The following is a 23,953-nucleotide window of genomic DNA, read 5'->3' as shown; positions in this document are numbered from 1 at the left end:
AAACCCGATCGACTGGCTACAAAGCCTATGCTCGTGCTCGCTCTCGCGCGCGCTCTCTCTCTCCCTCTCTCTCTCTGTCTCATGGCATGCTGTTCCTGGACCAAACCGAGTATCGGGCTACTCGTTTTCGCAGCCCAATAACGAGATGCAGATGAACTGGGAGAGAAGGGAGTTTATTTCTGTAACTGGGTACAGGGAGAGGGCCTGGAAATTATCCCCAGACTAACTCAGAATTACAACGTTTTCCACAGCTTATATACCTTCTAAGCTATTTGTCTACGTGTAAGTGTGCATTCATCTAAAGACCTAAGTGATTAACTTCTTTTAATCTGTAGCTAAGATCTGAGTCCTGAAGATCTTCCTTTGGAACCTCAGTAAATTGACTTAATCTCAGTGGGTCCAGGTGCTGGGGTCTCCTGCTAAATCATGCAGATTTGGAGAGTTAGGGTTAGACCCCCAATAAAACGTTTAATCCTAAACAGGTCTCCTTAAGAATTCCTTTATTATCCTGTCATGCTTTAAGGCCTGGGAAAGGCCTAGGCCAAACTCCTGGTGAGTTTTTATGACAGGACAGCCTTTGTAGAAGGGCACTGCCTCTTTCAGCTTTTGGTATTTAACTGAACCACTAGATCAGTGCTGAAACCGTAGTTATGGAGGCCTGTGTTAGTGAGACCTGGTCTGCTGCAACGTGGTGAAGAAAGCAAAAGAAAATAACTGGGAAACAGGTATAGAATAACACAGCCCCATAAAACTGGTTTTTTCCCAACAGAATCTTTCAGAATGCTATTGTTCTGGCAGGTATTTTTAATATTTTCTTATATTTTCTTATAAATTACCTTTTTACAGATGAAATGCATTAAAGTGACATTAACAATCAATCTTATAGACACAAGTGATTGTTTTTATAAACAGGATCTCCTCAATATTAGTGATCCCAATTTAAGAAAGATTGTACATGTGAATCAGTGGTAACCAAAAAAAAAATCTAAAAGCAATTATTTAATCAGGGCTGACTTAGAATATAACAGTATGTCATTATGTATTTATTTAAGTCATATTCTATGAAATATCCTATTTGAAAGCAAGGATTATACCTCACCCTTTGGTTCCCACTCCGAGTTACTTGTGCAGTAGTTTGTAAAAAGTAGGTGTTGGCCGAGCATGGTGGCTCATGCCTGTAATCCCAACACTTTGGGAGACCAAGATGGGCAGATCACTTGAGGCCAGGAGTTCAAGACCAGTCTAGCCAACATGGCGAAACCCCGTCTGTACTAAAAATACAAAAATTAGCCAGGCGTGGTGGTGCATGCCTATAGTCCCAGCTGCTCAGGAGGCTAAGGCAGCAGAATCGCTCAAACTGAAAAGGCAGAGACTGCACCACTGCAATCCATCCTGGCTGACAGAGCAAGAGTCCATTGCAAAAAAAAAAAAAAAAAGTAAGAGTTTAATAGAAAATAGTGAATTGAATGAAAATATCATTCTACTTACCCAACCTCACATAAATGTTTTTAGTGACTCTCCTCTGTGAATTCATTTAACAAATACTGGACTGCTCAAAGGTTTTGCATGTTTCACTGTTTTCAAAGTAATTCTGTCTGACGGCATATATTCACCAGCTCAACCTCTTCAGTTCTTCAAGGCTCGGGAGTAATGGTGTAGAATTTCAGTATTTTCCCCAGGAGACCAGAGTTACCAAATTCGTAGTTTGGGATGTACTACTCCCTTCTGATTAAATCCTGCCACCAGACTCTATTCCCTTCTGTCACACTGAAGATGCAAGGCACGTGAGGTGATTTTTGCCCAGAAATTAACTCTGGAGTTCATTTTATCTGGTAAGATCTAGCTAGGGAAATTTCCAGGCAGAATGTTAAACATGACAAATGGCTTTATCTGGCTGCCTATGGTAAAATACAACATAGAAAGAAACTGTTTAGTTTTTAGCAGAATTTCAAGAAATTTTGAAGCCTCAGGATAGTCTTTCTACAATGGCAATCAGAAAGTTCTCAAAGTTAGAAAATTCGAAGATCGAATTCAGCACGTTGTCAGCAAAATTTGACCTAAGGATAAATATTGAGGTAAATCCTTAAATGAAGATGCAGCTGTTAAACCATTTTTTGAGATGTCAGAAAGAGTTGAGTATGTGTCCCCTATGCCCTTTTTGCTATGTAAAAGAGATTTCAAGAATCTTAAGGGCATTGTCATTAATTTAGGGATAGTTTGTTATGCAGCAATACATAACTAAAACACTAACTTTTTTTTATTATACTTTAAGTTCTGGGGTTACATGTGCAGATTGTGCAAGTTTGTTACAAACGTATACATGTGCCATGCTGGTTTGCTGCACCCATCCCCCCATAATCTACATTAGGTATTTCTCCTAATGCTATCCCTCCCCTATTCCCCAACCCCCGACAGGCCCCAGTGTGTGATGTTCTCCTCTCTGTGTCCATGTGTTCTCATAGCTCAACACCCACTTATGAGTGAGAACATGCGGTAAAACACTATTAAACGTTTGCCAGTCTTATGTGTACAACGTGTGGCATCTCAGTGTTACTTTATTTGCATTCATCTGACACTAATAAGCTTGAGAAACTTTACATGAATCCCTGTAATCCCTCTGCTACCCTCAGCCCCGAGAATTGAATGACAAAGTTTGGAGGGAAAAAAATGTTTCTCTGAATTAGCCAGGATAATTCAGAGAAATAATAAGAAGTCAGCAACAGGGGATAAACTATAGTGCAGATACTGCTGGAGAGAAATTTCAACAGAAGAAGATAAGAATGTTAGGTTGCCTGCCGGCACTGGTGCACCTTATACAAGACAGTGCCTTCAAGAGAAGGCTTGTTCAACGGATTGTGGCCTCTATCCCCTTGATTCTAAGAAAACTGGCCTCTGGATTTTTTGACCGTACTGCTCAAAATGGCCAAATGCACAAGTCTGAGGTTGCTTCTGTCACCACCACCAAAAGTGGCAGCAGTGCCTGAGAGCCTCAAACAGAAATCTAACAGGAAGCCACACGATCTTAAGTTTCACCGGTGAAAGGAGGTGAGGTTGAAATCTAGCCTCATGATAAGGCAGTAAGAGGTGGAGTATTAAGGCTGGGTATGGCAGAGGGCTTAAAACACCTTTCTCCAGCCTGGGCAACATGGTGAAGCCCCATCTCTACAAAAAATACCAAAAAGTTAGCTTGGCATTGTGGTGCTCACCTCTAGTCCCAGCTACCCGAAAGACTGAGTTGAGCCCGGGGAGGTTGAGGCTGCAGTGAGCCATCATGGAGTCACTGCACTCCAACCTGGGCAAGAGTGAGACCCTGTCTCAAAGCAAACAAAACAAAACAAACAAATAAAAAACATCCTCCAGCACCCATGGATTGACAGCTAATCATTTTTAAATCTAAAATTGGGAATTTCCAATATTTATGCCTTGAAGCAGTAGAGCTAAACTAAGAAATGCCTGTGCTTAGTTCTCTTTATAGATAGAGATCACAAAAGCGAGAAAGCCACTATATATATACCAATAATTTCAAATGTGGGAGGAAGTAATAATCATGAAACTAGTTAAGAGCTCTCTCTCAAATATGAATTATGCATACTAGAAACTCACTGGTTTTAATACATAAAGTGCTAGAATTAGTCATCTTATTCCAAAAATTCTAATTCATATTAAATTAATTCTTATTTTAAAAATTCAAGTATAAACTAACTCATTTTCTATTTCCTCGATGAGGAATATTTTTATTCTTAAAAAGAAAAAGGAGACGAAAAGAAAGAAAAGGAAGAGAGCGGGAAGAATGAAAAGTTTTTCCTTCATTAAAAAGGAGCCAAGGAAGAGATGGGCTTCAAGTTAAAGATTTTAACAGTAACCCTTTTAAAAATATTGGGACCAAATCTTTACCTTGCCAGTGTCTTTTATCTTAAAGCTCTGTCAACTGGCAAAACAAATTAATGTTACTAGTCAGTATTGAAGTGTTTATTTGCACACAATAAGATGTACCCATTTTAAGTCCAAAGTTTGATAAGTTTTGACAACTGTATTCACCTATGTAGCTGTTCTCACAATCAAGACGTAGAATGTTTTCATCCACCCTGGATTTCCCTCTTGCCTCTCTATTGCCAATTCCAGACCTCCTATGCTAGGCACCCACTGATCTGCTTCTACCATATTATGTTAGCTTTGCCTATTCTAAAGTTTCATATAAATGAAATCTTACAGCATGTAGTTTTTATATCTGGCTCCTTTTACTCAGCATGATGTTTCACTATTTATCCATGTTGTTGCATGTTTTAGGAGTTTTACTCTTTATTGCTTATTAGTATTCTATACTACCACTGTACAAAATGTATTTTGTCCATTTATTAGTTGGCAGTCATTTGATTGTTTCCAGTTTCCTTCTATTATAACTAAAATGGTATAGACAACTGTATATAAGTGCTTATGGAAATATCTTTTTATGTATCTTGGATTAATATCTAGAGGTGTAATTGTTGGATCTTACAATGTGTACTTATGGCGAGTGCCCTCCTAGACTCCCATCCTCAACATATGAGATTTCTGTTTGCTTCTTATCTTCATCAGCATTTGGTATTGTCAGTTGTATTTGATATTTGCTATTCTAGTGCTTCATAGTAGTCAGGTTTTTTACGACGTATATTTTGTGTCTCATCTTTGCCCACCTCAAGGCTATGACAATTTTCTTCTAAAAAGTGCATGGCTTTAACTTTTACATTTACAGTTATACTTCATTTAGAGTTTATTTATGTTTACGGTATAAGTAAAGGGCTGAGATTCCTGGTTTTGTTTTCTTTTAATACAGATATTCAGTTGCTTTAGTGCTACTGGTTGTAAGACCATACTTTTCCCTACTGATTATCCTTGGTACTGATTATACTGTTGTGCATTTATTTCTGGACACTGTATTCTGCTCCATTTACTTATCTGTCCATTCTTACACTAATATTTAACTATCTTGGTGAGTGCAATTTTATATTAAGACTTGAATGGCAGTAGTGTATTTATCCAACTTTGTCCTCTCTTTTCAAAATTGTTTTGAGCACTCTGGGTACTTTACAATTTCATATATGTGTGTGTATTTTTATACATATATAGCTATATAGATATATGCCATATATTTATATATGCTATATATATATTTATACATGCTCTATACATATATATTTATATTTTAGACATTTGTATTTAAGTGCTTATAAAAATATGTCTTTATGTATTTTTGATTAATGTCTAGATTTTATTTATATTTATATTTATATTTATATTTATATTTATATATGCAACCTCCACCTCCCAGTTTCAAGCGATTCTCCTGCCTCAGCCTCCCAAGTAGCTGGGATTACAGACAGGCACCACCACGCCTGGCTAATTTTTGTATTTTTAGTAGGGACAGGGATTCACCATGTTGGTCAGGCTGGTCTCGAAATAGCCTGAATACACACACACACACACACACACACACACATATATAATATATATATGTTCAGGGTAGCTTTGGCTATTCTGAGTCTTTTGTGGTTTCGTACACACTTTAGGGTTTCTTTCTATTTTGGTGAAGAATGTCATTTGTGTTTTGATAAAGATGGCATTGAATCTGAGGAATATGGACTTCATAACAATGTTTATTCTTGCAATCCATGAACATGGAATAACTTTCTTTTTTATCCTCTTCAATTTCTTTCATTGATGTTTCATAATTTTAATTGTAGAGATGTTTCATTTCTTTAAGTGTATTCCTAGGTATTTAATTTTATTTTTAGCTCATGAGATTACACTCTTGATTTCCTTTTCAGATAATTCACTCGTAGCATATAGAAATACTAATTTTTTATGTGAATTTTGTATCCTGTACCTTTACTGCATTTATCACTTCCAATACTTTTTTAAGGGAGTCATTAGGTTTTTCCAATATAAGATTACATCATCTGCAGACAAGAATAATTTTTTTCCCCCAGTTTGGATATCTTTTATTTCTTTCTCTTGTGTGATTGCTCCAGCTGAGACTTCCAGTATTACATTCAACAACAGTGATTAAAATGGGCATCTTTGCTTTGATCCAGATCTTAGAGAAAGGTTTTCAGGTTTTCCACATTCAGTATGATACTAGCTGTAGGTCTGTGGTATATGTTTTTTGAGTTGAGATGTTTCTTCTGTACCCATGATTTTCAGAGTTTTTTTTCACAAAGGATGTTGAATTTTATCAAGTACTTTTTCAGCACCAATTGTAAAGGTCACATGGTTTTTGTCCTTCATTCTATTGATATAATTTATTACATTGATTGATTTGCATATGTTGAACAATCCTTGCATCCCTGGAATAAATCCTACCTGGTCATGATGAATGATCCTTTTAATGTATTGTCAAATTTGGTTTGCTATTAGTTAGTGTAGAATTTTTGCATCAAAGTTCATCAAGGATATATTAGCCTGTAGCTTTTTTTTTTTTTTTTTTTTTTTTGATGTGTCTTTGACTGGTTTTGGCATTATGATAATACTGGCCTCACAGAAGGAGTTTGGAAGCAAACCCTGCTCATCTATTTTTCACAATAATTTGAGTAGGATTGGCAATAATTCTTCTTTAAATATTTGGTAAAATTCATCAGTGAAGCCATCAGTTTCTAGGCTTTTTTTTTTTGCTGGGAGAATTTTTATTACATCTTCAATCTCATCATTTGTTATTGTTTTTTTCAGATTAAGGATTTCTTCATGGTTCAATCTTGGTAGGTTGTATGTGTCTAGGAATTTATCCATCTCCTCTAGGTTTTCATAGTAGCCTTTAAAGATGCTTTGAATTTATGTGGTGTCAGTTGTAACATCTCCATTTACATCTCTGATTTTATTTATTTGGGTCTTCTCTCTTTTTCCTTAGATAATCAAGATAAAGCTTTGTCAATTTTGTTTATATTTTCCAAAAACCAACTTTTTGTTTCATTGATCTTTGTAGTTTTTTTCCTGTTTCAATATTTTTAATTTATACTCTGATCTTTATTATTTCTTTTCTTCTACGAAGCTTGGGTTTAACTGGTTGTTTATTTGAAGTTTTTCTACTTTTTTGATGTAGGCACTTATCAAAAGAAGCTATCACCTTCCCACTTAGTACGGCTTTTACTATATCCAGTAGGTTTTGGCATGTTGTGATTCCATTTTAATTCGTTTCAAGAAATGTTTCAATTGTCTTCTTAATTTTTTAATTGGCCCATTGGTCATTCAGGAGCATATTGTTTAATTTCCATATGTTTGTATAGTTTCTGAAATTCCTCTTGTTGATTTCTAGTTTCATTCCATTGTGGTCAGAGAATATACTTAATATTATTTCAATTTTTTTGAATATTTTAAGACTTTATTTTGGCCTAACATATATTCTATCCTTTAGAATAATCCGTGTGCTGAGAAGAAGAATGAATTTTCTGTAGCTGTTGGATAACATGTTCTATGAATATTTATCAGGTCCATTTGGTATATAATGCTGATTTAGCCTGATGTTTCTTTGATGATTTTCTGCCTGGATGATTTATCCAATGTTGAAAATAGGGTGTTGAAGTCTCCAACTATTATTGTATTGGGGGGTCTATCTCTCTCTTTAGCTCTAATAATATTTGTTTTATATATCTGGATGCTCCAGTGTTGGGTACATATATATTTGCAATTGTTATTTCCTCTTGCTGAATTGACCCATTCCTCATCATATAATGGCTTTCTTTGCTTCTTCTTACAGTTTTGGTCTTAAAATCTATTTTGTCTGACATAGTATAGCTAGTCTGCCTCTGATTTTTTGGTTTCCTTTTGCATGGAATATTTTGTTCTATCCCTTCATTTTCAGTCTATGTGAGTCTATAGGTGAAGTTTGTTTCTTGTAGGCAACAGATTATTGGAACTTGCTTTTTTAAGGATTCAGCCACTCTGTGTATTTCAATTGGATCATTTAGTCTATTTGCATTCAATCTCATTATTGTTAAGTAAGGACTTAGCCCCTTCTATTTTGCTATTTGCTTTCTGTTTGTTTTGTGGTCTTCTCTTCCTTCCTTTTTCCTTCCTGTCTTTCTTTAGTGAAGATGACTTTTTCTGGTGATATGTCTTAATTTCTTACTTTTTATTTTTTATGTATCTGTTTTATGTTTTTAAATTTGAGGTTACTATACGACTTTCAAATAATATCTTTTAACCTGTTATTTTGGACTGAAGATAATTTAATACTGATTGCATAAACTAACAAGCAAAGAGAAGTCTAATAAAAACTCTTACACTTTAATTTCATCCCTTGCTTTTTAACTTTTTTTTCTCTTGAGATGGAGTCTCACTCTTTCACCCAGGCTGGAGTGCAGTGGCACAATCTTGGCTCACCACAACCACCACCTCCCGAGTTCAAGTGATTGTCCTGCCTCAGCATCCCCAGTAGCTGGGATTGCAGGCACCTGCCACTAATGCCCAGCTATTTTTTGTATTTTTAGTAGAGATGAGGTTTCACCATGTTGGCCAGGTTGGTCTCAAACTCTGACCTCAGGTCATCCACCCTCCTTAGCCTCCCAAAGTGCTGGAATTACAGGCATGAGCCACTGCGCCCAGGCTTTAACTTTTTATTGTTTCTATTTATGTCTTATTTTACTGTCTATGTCTTAAAAAGCTATTATGATTATTATTTTTTATAGGTTGTCCTATCAAAAATATATTAGTTTATACACCACAATTACAGTGTTATAATATTATGTTTCTCTGTAAGTACTATTAACAGTGGGTTTTGTACCTTCACATGGCTTTTTATTGCTCTTAAACATCCTTTTCTTTCGGACTGAAGAACCCTCTTTAGCATTTCTTTTAAGACAGATCAGGTGTTGATGAAATGTCTTAGCTTTTGGTTTCTGGGGGAGTCTTTATTTCTTTTCTTTTTTCTTTTTTTTTTTTTTTTTTTTTGTTTCTTTGTTTTATGTGTATTATTGAGATGGGATCTTGCTCTGTTGCCCAAGCTGGAGTGCAATGGTGCAATCTCAGCTCACTGCAACCTCCGCCTCCTGGGTTCAAGCAATTTTCCTGCCTCAGCCTCCCAAGTAGCTGGGATTACAGGTGCCCACCACCACACTCAGCTAATTATTGTATTTTTAGTAGAGATGGGGTTTTGCCATGTTGGCCAGACTGATCTCAAACCCCTGACCTCATGTGATCTGCGCACATTGGCCTCCCAAAGTGCTGGGATTACAGGCATGAGCAAACACCCCCGGCCCTTCTTTTTCATATTTGAAGGATAGCTCTATTGGATATACTATTCTAGGATAAAAGGTTTTTTTCCTTCAGCACGTTAAACATGTCATGCCACTCTCTCCTGGACTGTCAGGTTTCCACTGAGAAGGCTGCTGCCAAAATATTTTGGAGCTCCTTTGTATGTTTCTTTTCTCTTGCTGATTTTAGGATCCTTTCTTTATGCTTCACCTTGGGGGTTTTGGTTATTAAATGCTATAAGATAGTCTTCTTCTGGTTAAATCAAATCTGCTTGGTGTTCTATAACTTTCTTATACTAGAATACTGATATCTTTCTCTAGATTTGGAAAGTTCTCTGATATTATTCTTTTGAATAGACTTCCTACTCCAGTCTCTATCTCTACCTTCTCTTTAAGGCAAATAACTCTGCTATTTGCTGTTTAGATCTGTTTTCTAGATCACATAGACATGCTTCTTTCTTTTTTATACTGAAATCTTCGTACTGCGTATTTTCAAATAGTCTGTCTTAAAGCTCACTAATTCTTTCATTATTATTATTATTATTATTTTATACTTTAATTTCTGGGATATATGTGCAGAACATGAAGGTTTGTTACATAGGTATACACATGCCATGGTGGTTACTGCACCCGTCAACCCATCATCTACATTAGGTATGTGTCCTAATGCTATCCCCTCCCAGCTCCCCACCTCCTAACTGGCCCTGATGTGTGATGTTCCACTCCCTGTCTCCATGTGTGCTCATTGTTCACCTCCCACTTATAAGTGAAAACATGTGGTGGTTGGTTTTCTGTTCTTGTTTTAGTTTGCTGAAAATGGTAGTTTCCAGCTTCATCCAAGTCCGTGCAAAGGAAATGAACTCATCCTTTTATATGGCTGCATAGTATTCCATCATGTATTTGTGCCACATTTTCTTTATTCAGTCTGTCATTGATGGGCATTTGGGTTGGTCTCAAGTCTTTGCTATAGTGAACAGTGCTGCAATAAACACACATATGCATGTGTCTTTATAGTAGAATAATTTATAATCCTTTAAGTATATGCCCAATAATGGGATTGCTAATTCTTTCTTTTGCTTGATTAATTCTGATATTCAGAGAGTCTGAAGCATTCTTCAGTTTGTCAGTTGGTTTTTTCAGCTCTGGGATTTCTTTTATTCTTTTTTTAAATTTTTTTTATTTTTATTTTTGTTTGTTGGTTTATTTTTATTTCTTCATTGTCAGCTCTGGGATTTCTGCTTGATCCTCTTTAATTATTTTAATCCCTTCATTTAATTTATCATATAGGATTCAGAGTTCCTTCACTGTATATCTTGAATTTCACTGAGCTTCGTCAAAACAACTTTTTGAATTCTCCGTCTGAAAGGTCGCATATCTCTGTCTCTCTGGGATTAGTCACTGGTGTCTTATTTAGTTCCTTTGGTGAGCTCATGTTTTCCTGAATAGTCTTGATGCTTGCGGATGTCTGTTTGTGTCTGGGCATTGAAAAGTTGGGTAGTTATTGTAGTCTTTGCAGCCTAGGCTTGTTTGTACCTATTCAACTTGAGAGAGCTTTCCTGTTGAAGGGACTTGGGTTTTGTGATCTAAGTCTTCGGTCACTGCAGCCATATTTGCTTTAGTGGACACCCCAAGCCCAGTAACACTGTGTCTCCTGCAGACTCATAGAGGCCTTAGATAAGATCTGGGAGAATTTCCTAGATTACCAGGCAGAGACTCTTGTTCTCTTCCCTTGCTTTCCCCTAAACACAGCCTACCCGCCCCCCTTTCTTTCTCTCTCTCTGCATGCTGAGATGCTTGGAACTGGGAGAGGAGTGACATAAGTACCCCTGTGGCTACTACCACTTGAACTGCCCTGGGTCAGACCCAAAGCCAGCACAGCACTTGGTCTCATCCAATGCCCACAGTGACCATTGCCTAGCTTCTGCCTAAGTTTACTCAAAGCCTAAGGACTTTTTTATCAGCAAGTGGCAAATCCAGCCAGGCTTATGTCCTCTTCATGATGACAAGTTTCCCTAGTCCTGGGTAGGTTCAGAGATTCTATACAAGAACCAGGTCCCGGAGTTGAGAACCTTAAGAATCTACCTGGTGCTTTATTCTAGTATAGCTGAACTGTCACCCAAGCCTCAAGACAAAGCCCTTTCCACTCCTCCCTCCCCTTTCCCTAAGCAAAGGGAGTCTCCCTCCATTTCCAGCACTACCCTAGGCCTGCGGCAGGTACTTCCTGGCTAGGCTGATGTTCGCTCAAAGCCCAACCACTCTTCAGTCAGGTTGCGGTGAATGCCTCCAGTCCTGAGTCTCACTTTTCAGGGTATTTACCTCCTCTTTGGCCCACAGCAAGCCCAAAATGCCATCCAGGCACCAAGGCCTGCAATCAGGGACCCCAGAAGCCTACTTTGTGCTCTACCCAGCTAGCCGAGCTGGTACCCATACTGCAAGACAAAGTCACCTTTACTGTTCTTTTTCCTTTCCTTAAGTAGGAGTGATCACTTGCCATACCCACCACAGCTGGGAATTTGCAGGATCACATGTGAAGCCAGCACAGCTCTGAGTATCACCCAAGACCTGTGGCAAATAATGCCTGGCTACCATTGCTGATTATTCAGAGCCCAAGTGCTCTTTAAACAGCAGGTAGTAAATTCTTCCAGGACTGGATCCTTCCGTTTGAGGCAACAGGCTCTCTTCTGCCCGAGGATGTGTTTAGAAATGTCTTCCAGGAGTTAGGGGCTGGCTGGACCTCAGAACTGTACCTGATGCCCTACTCTACTGTAGTTGAGCTGCTATTCAAGTTGCAAGACAAAGTCATCTTTACTCTTCTCTCCCCTGTCCTCAAGCAGAAGGAAGGTGTCTTTCCTAAAGCTGTGAGCTACACTTCCTAGGGTTGGGGGACAAGTGGTTCAAGCACTCACTTGGCCACTATGGCTGGTGTCTCACTAGGTAAAGTGCCCACAAACCCACTGGCTCTGAGTCTAACACAGCACCAGGACTTGCCCAGGAATGGCAGTTTTTGTGGCCTAGGCTGCCTTTAAAGCTTATTTAGAACCCAAGAGCACTTAAGTCAGTAGTGTGGTGGTTACCAGAAGTCAGGTTCCCATTACCAGGATGGGCAATTTGCTTCTGCCTAGGACTGATCTAAATGCTCCCTCCATGGGTGCCAGCTGACTTCTGCCCTGCGTTGCTTTCCATTGTGACAGGGCAGTCCTGAGTTCCAGTGCAGCATCCCATAATCACCACACTCTCCCTCCTTCGAGTGCACAGATTCTCTCTGTGCCACACAGTCACTGCCAGGGTTAAGGGAAGGGTGGTATAGGCAATTCTAGACTATCTTTTCTCCCCTCTTCGGTGTCTCTTTCCTTAATAAACCAGATACTGTGATAACCTGATTTTTGGTTCTTAGGAAAGTGCTTTTTGTATGGATAGTTGTTCAATTTGATGTTTCTGTCAGGGAAGGGGAATGATCGCTGGAGGTGTCTACTGGCTGTCTTCTATGGTAAGTGTTTTTTAGAGAGTTCAAATTATTACCATTTACGCTTCAAGCTTTTCTTTATGTAGTCTGTCAGTTTTTAAACAGGCATGAGAATAACAGAATAGGCCATAATACAGCCAACTGGAGTACCATAAAACCTAGCATGCTTTAATTTTGGGGATTCCATTCCATTTCTAATTAATCCCCCAAGAGCAAAGAAAATCCTATGAATCCTGCCAGAGAATGTCGGGAGTTTGGCCCAGTGTTTTATTTTTTTTATTTATTTTATTTTATTTATTTATTTATTTTTTTGAGACGGAGTTTCGCTCTTGTTACCCAGGCTGGAGTGCAATGGCGCGATCTCGGTTCACCGCAACCTCCGCCTCCTGGGTTCAGGCAATTCTCCTGCCTCAGCCTCCTGAGTAGCTGGGATTACAGGCACGCGCCACCATGCCCAGCTAATTTTTTGTAGTTCTAGTAGAGACAGGGTTTCACCATGTTGACCAGGATGGTCTCGATCTCTTGACCTCGTGATCCACCCGCCTCAGCCTCCCAAAGTGCTGGGATTACAGGCTTGAGCCACCGTGCCCGGCCTTGGCCCAGTGTTTTAAATGGTGACAACCATCCTACCAGCTTTTCACTAGCCATCCTGCACCCACCATTTAGAATGCTTGTTTTTGCCTTTGGAAGATTTGTAGAAGCAAGCAAAGGAAAAGAGCCAAATCATTTATAGACATACGTAACCAAACCAAAATGAAAACAAAACCAGAGTGCTCAAAAAAAATTTTAACCCAGGCATACAGTTCAAACAAAATGTTAAATAGGAACATAAACAGAACCAAAAGTAAAATTGCCAGAGAGGACATGCCTCGCAGTCAGATGTAAATTCTATAGAAACCAGAATACTCAAACCAGAAGAACACTTATCTTTATGCAAGAAGAGACATGCCAGAAAAGACAAAACGTCTTTTATAATCCCAGGAGTGTTGTAAGGTCCTTTATTAAGGTGGCCTTGTAACCAAAGCAAATCCAAAATGAAGCCAAACAATCTCTACCAAAAAGAGGGAGGCTTGGCATGAAAGAAGACTCACCAGGGCAGAAGAGGCCAGCCATGAAAGGCAAACCATGGAAGTGGAACTCAAAGGGCTCGAGCGACTGCTGAGCACTGACTCCACGAATTGCCAGTTCCTCCTGATAGTGACATTTCTTCAGATCCCACTTCCAACACCACGTATGTCAACCTAAATCACTAACAGATGATTAGCCTCCCTACAATAAAATTATATTTATTTGGAAATAGGGTATTGCAATGGAAATAGGTATGTCATAGTAAACTATGAAGTTGATGTGCAAAACTAACTCAAAGTAACGGCAAAAACCACGATTACTTTTGCATCAGCCTAATAATGTGTATATTCGGGGAGGAAAAGGAAGACAGATGTTTTTAAAGGAAAAATCAAGAGGATTACATAATTCTTTTGAGATAATTACTCTTGGCTAAAAGGATTAATAACGAGGGTGGTGCCAGTTCAGGACTGGACAGGCTTGTGTAGATGTCCTCATATCCTCACAAAAGGCTTTTTTTTTTTTTTTTTTGGTAAGGTTTTTGCAAGGTTGCAAAATCTTGTGCAAGATTGTGGCTTTTTTACCAAGCGTTTTGTGATTGTTTATGCATGAGAACCTCCCTTCATGGCCTTTTAAGGCTCCTCTTGTCAGATTTTTTGTTTTTTAACACAAGTGACTTTATATTTATTTACTATTTTATTTTATTTTATTCTGTTTTATTTTTTGAGACAAGGTCTCGCTCTGTCACCCAGGCCAGAGTGCAGTGCTGTGATCTCAGCTCACTGCAACCTCCTCAGGTTCAAGCGATTCTCCTGCAGCCTCCTGAGTCGCTGGGACTACAGGCGCACACCACCATGCCCAGATAAGTTTTATAGTTTTAGTAGAGATAGGGTTTTGCCATATTGACCAGGCTTGTCTGGAACTCCTGAGCCCAAGCAATCCTCCTGCCTCAACCTCCCAAAGTGCTAAGATTACAGGCATGAGCCCCCAGGTCTGGCCAAGTGAATATTTATTTATTTATTTATTTATTTATTCCAAGATGAAGTCTCACTCTGTCACCAGGCTGGAGTGCAGTGGCTCAATCTGGACTCACGGCAACCTCTGCCTCCCTGGTTTAAGCAGTTTTCCTGCCTTAGCCTCCAGAATAGCTGGGACTACAGGTGCATGCCACTATGCCCATCTAATTTTTGTATTTTTAGTAGAGACAAGATTTCACAATGTTGGCCCCGATAGTCTGGATCTCTTGACCTTGTGATCCACCTGCCTCAGCCTCCCAAAGTGCTGGGATTACAGGTGTGAGCCACTGCACTTGGCCAGCTTTATTTTTATACCGACAACTTTAACAGTACTATCTTTATTGTAAAATTCTAATTTATCTGTCTTCAATTACTCTTAGTTTAAAGAATCTAATGTTGCCTAGTTTATTCTTTATTTTCTTGCTGAAAAGTAAACAGAAAAATAAAGAAATGAATGGAAAAGGGAGGAAGACAGAAGGAAAGGAAAGAAGAAAGAGAGGGGAAGCAGGGAACAATACAAATAAACCAAAAGAAAGAAAGGAGGAAGGAGCCATCAGAAGGAACAACGAGGTTCTCATCCCTAATGTGCCCTCTCTAAAGATCTGATCCAGACTCGTAGATGGCTAGAGACTTAACCTTTTCTGGGAATAGCCCTCAACCGATTACCAACCCAACTGATATCAAAACATCCCATCAGGTGGAGCCATTCTGAGATGTGTGTTTAACACCACTTCATAGGATTTTCCTAGCGATTAAACTGTAGTTGCCCTCAGTGCTGACCTGCTTGATAAGGCAGCTCAGAAGACTGCTTTCTATCCTCCTTACTCCTTTCCAAATTTTTCCTACACCTCCATATAAACTGGTGACACTTAAATCCTCATCTCAGGGTCTGCTTCTGGGAAAACTCAAATCAAGACAGCAACTCTGAACCAGACATTTGAATAATTGTTGTTGGTAATGTAAGAATGGATAGACAGACAGACAGATCAATAGACAGGTAAAAGCACAGGCAGATGGATGGAATAAATGGATGGGTAGTTGGGGATGGATGATTAATACATGAAATCAAGAAGAGAATCATTAGAAAGGGGAAATATTACAGACATTTTTATCTGTAAGTTCAGATTAATTAAATTAGTATTTTCTTACTGAATGCTTTAAATTGCTTTTAATATTTAAAAATATATATCATTGAAAATTTTAAACCTGTAAAATAGTAGAAAAACTACGACTATCATAAATTTCCATATATCCATCTTCTAGGCTTCAAAAATTATCTACTCATCATCATCTTGTTATATTTCTGCCTCCACCCACATATCCCACTCCACATTGTTTTAAATAAAATCCCAGATGTCATATGGTTTTATCTGAAACTATTTCACTATACATGTTTAAAAGAGAAGGGCTCTTAAATAATCATCACAGTATTATTATCACATCTACAGTAATTAACAATTTCTTATCAAAAAATATCCAATAAGCATGAAACTTTTTAATTATCTAACTTATTTATCTAATAAAGAAATAAATAATAAAGAAAGAAAAGTTATTTCTTTACAGTTTTTTAAAAATCATGATGCAAATAAGGTCTCTGCATTGCGACTGGTTGATATTTCTTTTAATTCTCTTTTAATCTAAGTATCTCTGCTCCATCTCTCTTTTTGTTCTTGTAGTGCATTTCTTGAATAATTACTTGATATATTTTAATTTAACAAAAACTTGGCCGAATCAAATGCAAATTACATTTTTGTTTCCTATGAGTCATGCAATTTATAACCCAGGGTGAAGCCAGTGCTTTGACTTTATTTCTTACTGTCTGAAGACTAATAGTGGAAACTTATTTATATTGTGGAAAGCACTCTTGAAATGTAAATGCTTAGAGGCTGTGGAAACAGACATATGTATATGAAAGTAAAATTACAGATTCTCAGAAGCTGGATAATTAAAGAGAATGAGAAAGCAAGCAGTAAATGCCAAATTACTGTGCTTTATAAATCTGGAAATTGATCATGCCATTTCTCTGCTTAAAATATTTCTATGGGTTTCCATTACACTGAGAAGAAACTCCAAACTCCTCATCCTGACCCTGTGTGATCCTGGCCTGTCTCCCCATCTACAAGCTCTTCCTCACTATGCTACAATCACAATCACATGGCCTTCTCTCTAAACCTTTGATAGCATTATGTACTTATTGTATCCTCGGCCTGGTTAGTGTTGTTTCTAATTCTAAAAATACCTGCTCACAATGGAGATCTAAAAAAGTGCAGAATACGTCTCAAGTTTAAAAATGTATAGCCAAATCTGAAAGCAACAGACAAGTGGCCATGGAGGATTTTAGCCATAGGAGTAAGCAGAAATAAAAATCTTGTGGCCCATGTGAGTATCTAGATATGTAAATCCTTTAGGAGCTGGACCTTGAACCCATGTTTTGAAATGGAATCACCCTTGATGATAGTTCATTTGGGTACAGAATTTTGGGTTGAAACTTGTTTTCACAAACGCAGAGACCAAGACCTGTGACTCTTCCCAGACTGCTTCTGTAAGAAGTATTAAAGAGTGGGTGTAGGAAAATAAAGAGAGTTGTGTCATGCAAGAAGCATTACTGAGAACAGAAATCAGCAAAAATTGGTTGGAGAATCTAAATGTATATCTAAATATGCATTGATTATAAACACCACAATTATTTGGTTTTAAAAATAATACCAGAAAAAAAAAACACAGAAGACAGGAGGGGAGCATTTTAAGGGGTTAAATTGTGCTAAGGTCCTCATTTTATTTAAAGGGAGACCTAAAATGCAAGTTTATATAGATACAATTTTTAAAAATATAACATTAAATGTACATGTTAAAATTTTGAGTGACCACTAAAGGAATTGAAATAGATTATGGTTAAGTTAAAAGTAGAAGGTCAAAGAAAACTTAATTCATCCAATAAAAGAAAAAGAGGAAAAAATAATAAACAAAAGCACATAGCATGGCATAGAATAGACAAATAGATGAATGGAATATAAGAGTCCAGATATACAACCACATCTATATGGTCAGTAATTTTTTTAAAAAGTTATCACAGCAATTTGGTGGGTAAGTCTTTTTAACAAATGGTGTAGGAACAACTGAGTACCCTTATCTTAAAAAACAGTGAACCTTGACCCCTACTCTCACTTATGTAGGCCAGGCAGGTATAAGCATTTCTCAAAACTCATTTAGCGATAATACTTAAAATGCGTGCATGTGTGTGTGTATTATATCTAAAATATGACTTAATTTTTTTTGAGATGGAATCTTGCTCTGTTGCTCAGGCTAGAGTGCAGTGGCATGACCTTGGCTCACTGCAACCTCTGCCTCCTGGGTTCAAGTGATTCTCCTGCCTCAGCCTCTGGAGTAGCTGGAATTACAGGTGTTTGTCACCATGCCCAGATAATTTTTGTATTTTTAGTAGAGACAGGGTTTCACCATGTTGGCCAGGCTGGTCTCGAACTCCTGACCTCATGGTCTGCCTGCCTCAGCCTCCCAAAGTGCTGAGATTATAGGTGTAAGCTACCACGTCCAGCCAATATTACTTAATTTTAAAAATCTTTATTAGAAATGGTTACATCTGATTTCTTATCAACCTTTGTTCTCAGCCTAAATGTTGCTTCCTCAAAGAGGTCCTCCATAACCATTCATGGTAGGTTAAATTTTAGGCCTCGGTTCCTTACCCCCTGCCTACCTCCACATCCTTGCTATGGGTGGAGCTTACTTTCCTGTCTCTGGGTTGGGGATTGGCCATGTGACATGCTTTGGCTAATGGAATCTAGGTGGAAGGGACAGTGTGCAGGTTCTAACTTTACGTCTTAGGAGGCATCATGTGTTTTCACTTTCCTTTTGTACTTATGCTCTTCCCACGAGAAGAGCTTCTGCTGGGTAGCCACTACACCTTCAGCCTACTCCCCAGAAGGAATCACAGGTGAGTGAAGCCACCCCAAACCAAATGAGCCCAACCCACAGCTTAAAGCAGAACTGCCAGGCTGAACACATCCTCAACAACAGATTTGCAGATATGTGAGAATAAATGGTTGCTTTTGAAGCTATTAAATTTTGGAATGGCTTGTCACACAGCATTGTGAAGGTCATAGGTACCCAACACACTACTCTACACAAGCAAGTCTTCTTTGATTCTTTCTCATGTTTTCCAGTTTATTTCTTTGCCAGCAATTATTGAAAATGGTATGTACTTGTTAGTGTATTTGTTTACTGTTTTATTGATTATTCCCCTCTAGCCTGTAGACTCAAAAAGGTCAGAGACCTAGTCATTCTTATTCATTGTTTTATCATTCATGTAGAGCCTAGTTCCTGGCACATAGTAGATTCTCAGTGAACATTTATTAAGCTGAATTGAACACTGCTTTTTCTAGGCTGGTGGAGGGAATGGCTTCAAAGGAAGTTTGTTTTAGAGTGGGAGACCTGAGCATGTTTCAAGGTTGAGAGGCAGAATCCTACAATAAGGAAAAGCCTGAAAAGCTGGTGAGAGATAAAGATAGAGATAGGGATGGAGCTAGAGATAAAAACAGAGACACAGATAGAGCTAGAAAGAGATAGATAGGGATAGAGATACAGTCATGTACATGATAATAATGTTTTTGGTGAATAACGAACCACATATATGACAGTGGTCCCATAAGATCACAATGGATCTGAAAAATTCCTACTGCCTAATGATGTCATAGCTGTTGTAAAGTTGTAACACATTACCTTCTCTATGTTTAGATGCACAAATACTGACCAATGGATTACAGTTGCCCATAGTATTCAGTGTAGCAACATTCTGTACAGGTTTGTAGCCTAGCAGCAATTGGCTATCCCATCCAGCCTAAGAATGTAGTTGGCTATTCCACCAAGGTTTGGGTAAGTGCACTCTACAATGTGTGCACAACAAAATAGCCTAACGATGCATTTTTCAGAACATATCCCTGTCATTAAAGGACTCATGACTGTATGTTAATAGCTGGCTGGATATTATCTCAGTAGTAGGAATTTCCTGTTCTTTTCCTGGGTGTTCCATGAAACTCTGTTCCTTCCCACAAATTCAATATTGAAAGCTCTCAGGCTTGAGCCTAACTCCTTAACCATGGCTTTCAAGCCTTTCATGGTATGACCTTTGCCAAGCTCACACTTACCTCCTTAAATTCCAAGTTCCACCAAGCAATTTGTGGCTTACAACACACCAAAGCTTGTATCTGAGGCTTTCCACAAATGCTGTCCCCTCCGCTTCCCTCTTCTCTTGCCCAGTAGCCTTCGTGCAGCTGGCACCTGTTCTTGCTTCAAGCGCCCCTCTATATGTTACCTCCAGGAAGCCGTCTCTGACTCACTGGTTGGATTAGATGGCCTGCCGCTTGCCACATCTTAGCACTGATTGCATTCTTAATAATAACTACCATGTACACAAGGCAGGCTCAGTTCTAACAATTTTACATGCATGCACTCATTTAAGATTTGTAACAGCTCTTTTGATAAGGCAGGTGTATTATTACTCAATTCTTCAGATAAGAACAATGAAGCACAGAGGGATTGAGTAACTTGCCTGAGATCACACAGCCAGCAAGCGGAACAACCAAGACTTAAAGCTTATCTCTGGGGCAGTCTGGATTCAGAGTGTGGGCTTTTCACTGCTGCGCTTACTGCCACACTGCGTTGTAGAAGTTCTAGTACATTACTGTTCACTAGAAATATACTGTGAGCCACACACGTCATTTTAAATTTTCAAGTAGCCACAGATTTAAAAAGGAAAGTGAAATTAATTTTGATAATATATTTCATTTAGCCCAATATATCCAGAATGCTGGCGTTTCAATGAGCATGTGATGATAATTGGTGTGACTATCATTATATTGAATTTTCAATACAAAAAGTTATTGAGCATTTTACATTCTTCTTTATTTTTGTACTAAGTCAACCAAATCCAGGTTGAATTTTAGACTTTACAGCATATCTTGTTCAGCACCAACCACACTGGAAGTGCCTCACAGCCACATGCAGCTGGTGGTTACTCTACGGACAGTGTAGGTGATGTTACTTACGTCTGCTATAATCCCTGAGAGTAAGGACTGTATCTAGTTAATTGTTATGACCCACCCCCCACACCACCTTCCCAGAATTGTAACTAGCACATAGTGGGTTCTTTAAAATTTCAAATCAAAGAAGTCATCATAGGAAAAAGATACCTGCACACCCATGCTTATAGCGGCACAGTTTGCAATTGCAAAAATATGGAACCAACTCAAATGCCTGTCAATTGAGTGGATAAAGAAAATGTATTTACATATGTGTGTGTGTGTGTGTGTGTGTGTGTGTGTGTGTGTGTGTGTGTATAACGAAATACTACTCAGCTATAAAAAAAATGATGATATTCACAGCAACCTGGATAGAATTGGAGATCGTTATTCTAAGTGAAGTAACTCAGGAATGGAAAACCTAACATTGTACGTTCTCACTTATAAGTGGGAGGTAAGCTGTGAGGACACAAAGGCATAAGAATAATATACCCATTACCCGATGTGTAATATTTCATTCCTCACCTTCCTCCCACATTTCCCCCTGACTTTGGGGATGCAGGGGGAAAGGTGGAAGGAGGATGAGTAATAAAATATTATACATTGGGTAAGGGATGCACCAAAATCTCAGAAAATCACCACTTATATGGAGACCTTATCCATATAAACAAACACCACCTATTCCAAAAAAAACTATTAAAATAAAAAATAATATAAAATAAAATTTCAAATCAATTTATTAGTGATGTGGGCCTCCTCATTGGCAAATAGTTGGACTACTAACTAATCTCCACACCTCCAATTCCAAAGTCTTCCCTTTCAAGTGTTCCCTTTCCTTTATTTCATTCTCATTCAGGCCAAGTAACCTGCTGGGTCCACATGTGGGATGACTTCCCAAACCAGCTGGAAAACATCGAAGAACTTACAGAAATAGCCCTTGATTCCCTAAACCTAGGTACTATTGCCAAGGAGTTTACTGTTATCATGCCGGGAAGCTATTGGATGATGTGGTCACTCATTTGGCAAAGTGCCCATTCAGGAATTCCATCCTCTAAGCCATAGGAAAGTCAAACCACTAAACAATAGTAGACTGATTGAATTAGTCACCCCAGTTCTTGACCTTTTGCTGCATACATGCCCTTTGCCATGTGACTTTGCAGCTCCTATCACTGAAGAGGCAGGATGTCTCTTGACTTGCTTTGAACAATAGAATATGATGATCATATGGGGGTGCCAGCTTTCAGCCTAGACACCAAGAGGCCTTGCGTGAATCCACTTGTTCTCCCTCACCCCTCTGCCATTGCCATGACGTAATGCCCAGGCTGAACTTCTGGAAAATAAGAGCTATGAGAAGCAGAACTGAGTGATCCCCGTTGTTCCTGCTGAGGCCAACCTACCTCAGCCAACAATCAGTCTACCCCAGATATGCCAGTGAGCCCAGCCAAGACCAACAGAGCCACCTAGCCGCCTAACCCCACAGACCTGTGAGCAGAAGAGGCTTATTGTTGTGTGTTTGTTAGGAAGAAATAGTGTGTCAGTTGATAACCTAGTCAGCAGGAGAAGAAAATAACATTGATTAAGTGCCTGTGATGTACTGGACACTCTGAATGGATGTTTTCAATGTGTTTTCTCACTCAGTCCTCTGTCTTTTGTAGATGAAGAGGTTTTGCAAACATTATTTGCCCCCAACCCACAGTTGATACATAGCCCAGCCAGATCTGAACCTAAATCTATCACTGAAGCCCAGACTTATTTTTCTCTATTTAGAAAAATCTACTGAGCACTGATCAGAAGTGCTCTCTTAAGATCAAGTTGTTTGGTGTTTGAGGAAGTGTCTCTACACATGGACTCAGATCCTGTGGATGTGACCTTATTTGGAAATGGGGTCTTTGCAGATATAATTAAGTTAAAACGAGGGCATACTGGAGCAGGGTGGGTGTCAATCCAGTGATTGGACATAGAAAGGGGAAATCTGGACACAAAGACATACAGACACAGAGGAAAGAACATAATGTGAAAGCAGAGGTGGAGGCCAGGCGTGGCGGCTCATACCTGTCATTCCAGAACTTTGGGAGGCTGAGGCTGATGGATCACCTGAGGCCAGGTGTTCAAGACCAGCCTGGCAAACATGATGAAACTCTCTCTACTAAAAATACAAAAATTAGCTGGGCATTGTGGCACATGCCTGTAACCCTAGCTACTCGGGAGGCTGAGGTAGAGAATCATTGAGCTGGGAAGGCAGAGACTGCAGTGAGCTGAGATGTCCCCGCTGCACTCCAGCCTGGGAGACAGAGCGAGACTCCATCTCAAAAAAAAAAAAAAAAAAGAAAAAAGAAAGCAAGCAGAGGTGGAGATTGGATAGATGCCACCGCAATTCCTGGAATGACAAGGCTGGCCAGTGTCCACTGCAGCTGGGTGGCAAGGAGGGATCCCACCCTAGAGATTTCCAATGGCATGGCCCTGAAGACACCTTTATTTCAGACTTCTAACCTCCAGAAATAAATTTCTGTTGTTTTGAACCACCAGGTTTGTGGTGCTTCATTATAGCAGCCCTGGGACACTAACAGAGTGTCTTCAAAACTAGTAGTTTTAACACTTCTTTTTTTTTTTGGCTTTGGTTTTGGTTTTTTGACAGTTATCAATGGTAAGAAATATAAACGGTTGCAAAGAGGCAGAATAACAGAGTTGCTAAGAGCATGGTTCCAGCTCCAGAGATCTCTTGGGCTCACATTTCAACTTCCCCACTTACTAATGATATGACCTAAGGCAAGATACACAATCTCTTTGTGCCTCGATTTTCCTCACCATAAAATGGGACTGATGCAACAAATTGGATGAATCTCTAAGTATTCATGCTGAGCGAAAAATGCCAGTCCCATGGGCTCAGATCCTCAATCGATTCCATTAATATAATATTCCATAACTGACACAATTCGAAAACTGGGGGACAGATGGGTGGTTGCCAGGGTTAGAGACACAGAAACATGGTTGGTGTGAGTGTAAAAGACCCTGAGGGACCCTTGTAGTGATGGAAGTGTTCTATATCTTGACTGTATAAGTGCCAATTTCCTGGATGTGAGACTGTGCCAGAGTTTTGCAAGATATTACCACTGGGGGAAACTGCATCCTGGGCACAAGGGATCTCTCTGTATTATA

General features: G+C 39.0%; 2 long non-coding RNA genes across 2 annotated transcripts in view; one reads left to right on the top strand and one right to left on the bottom strand.

Moving 5' to 3' along the window:
* LOC116555363 overlaps window positions 1-23,953 on the top strand; it is a 785,279-nt gene that overhangs the window by 551,543 nt on the left and 209,783 nt on the right. The window lies entirely within an intron of this gene.
* On the bottom strand, window positions 265-12,552 carry LOC116555362. The gene is made up of 4 exons (XR_004270498.1): window positions 12,541-12,552; window positions 12,031-12,036; window positions 3,019-3,021; window positions 265-413 (listed from the first exon to the last, which is right to left on the bottom strand). It is a non-coding gene; the product is annotated as an uncharacterized LOC116555362 (long non-coding RNA).

The sequence above is a fragment of the Sapajus apella genome, unplaced genomic scaffold, assembly GCF_009761245.1.
Source record: "Sapajus apella isolate SASKATOON/1434 unplaced genomic scaffold, GSC_monkey_1.0 scaffold15, whole genome shotgun sequence".
In the NCBI taxonomy this organism is placed as follows: domain Eukaryota; kingdom Metazoa; phylum Chordata; class Mammalia; order Primates; family Cebidae; genus Sapajus; species Sapajus apella.
Note: the sequence above shows the minus strand (reverse complement) of the source record. Positions and strands in the feature narration are given on the sequence as shown.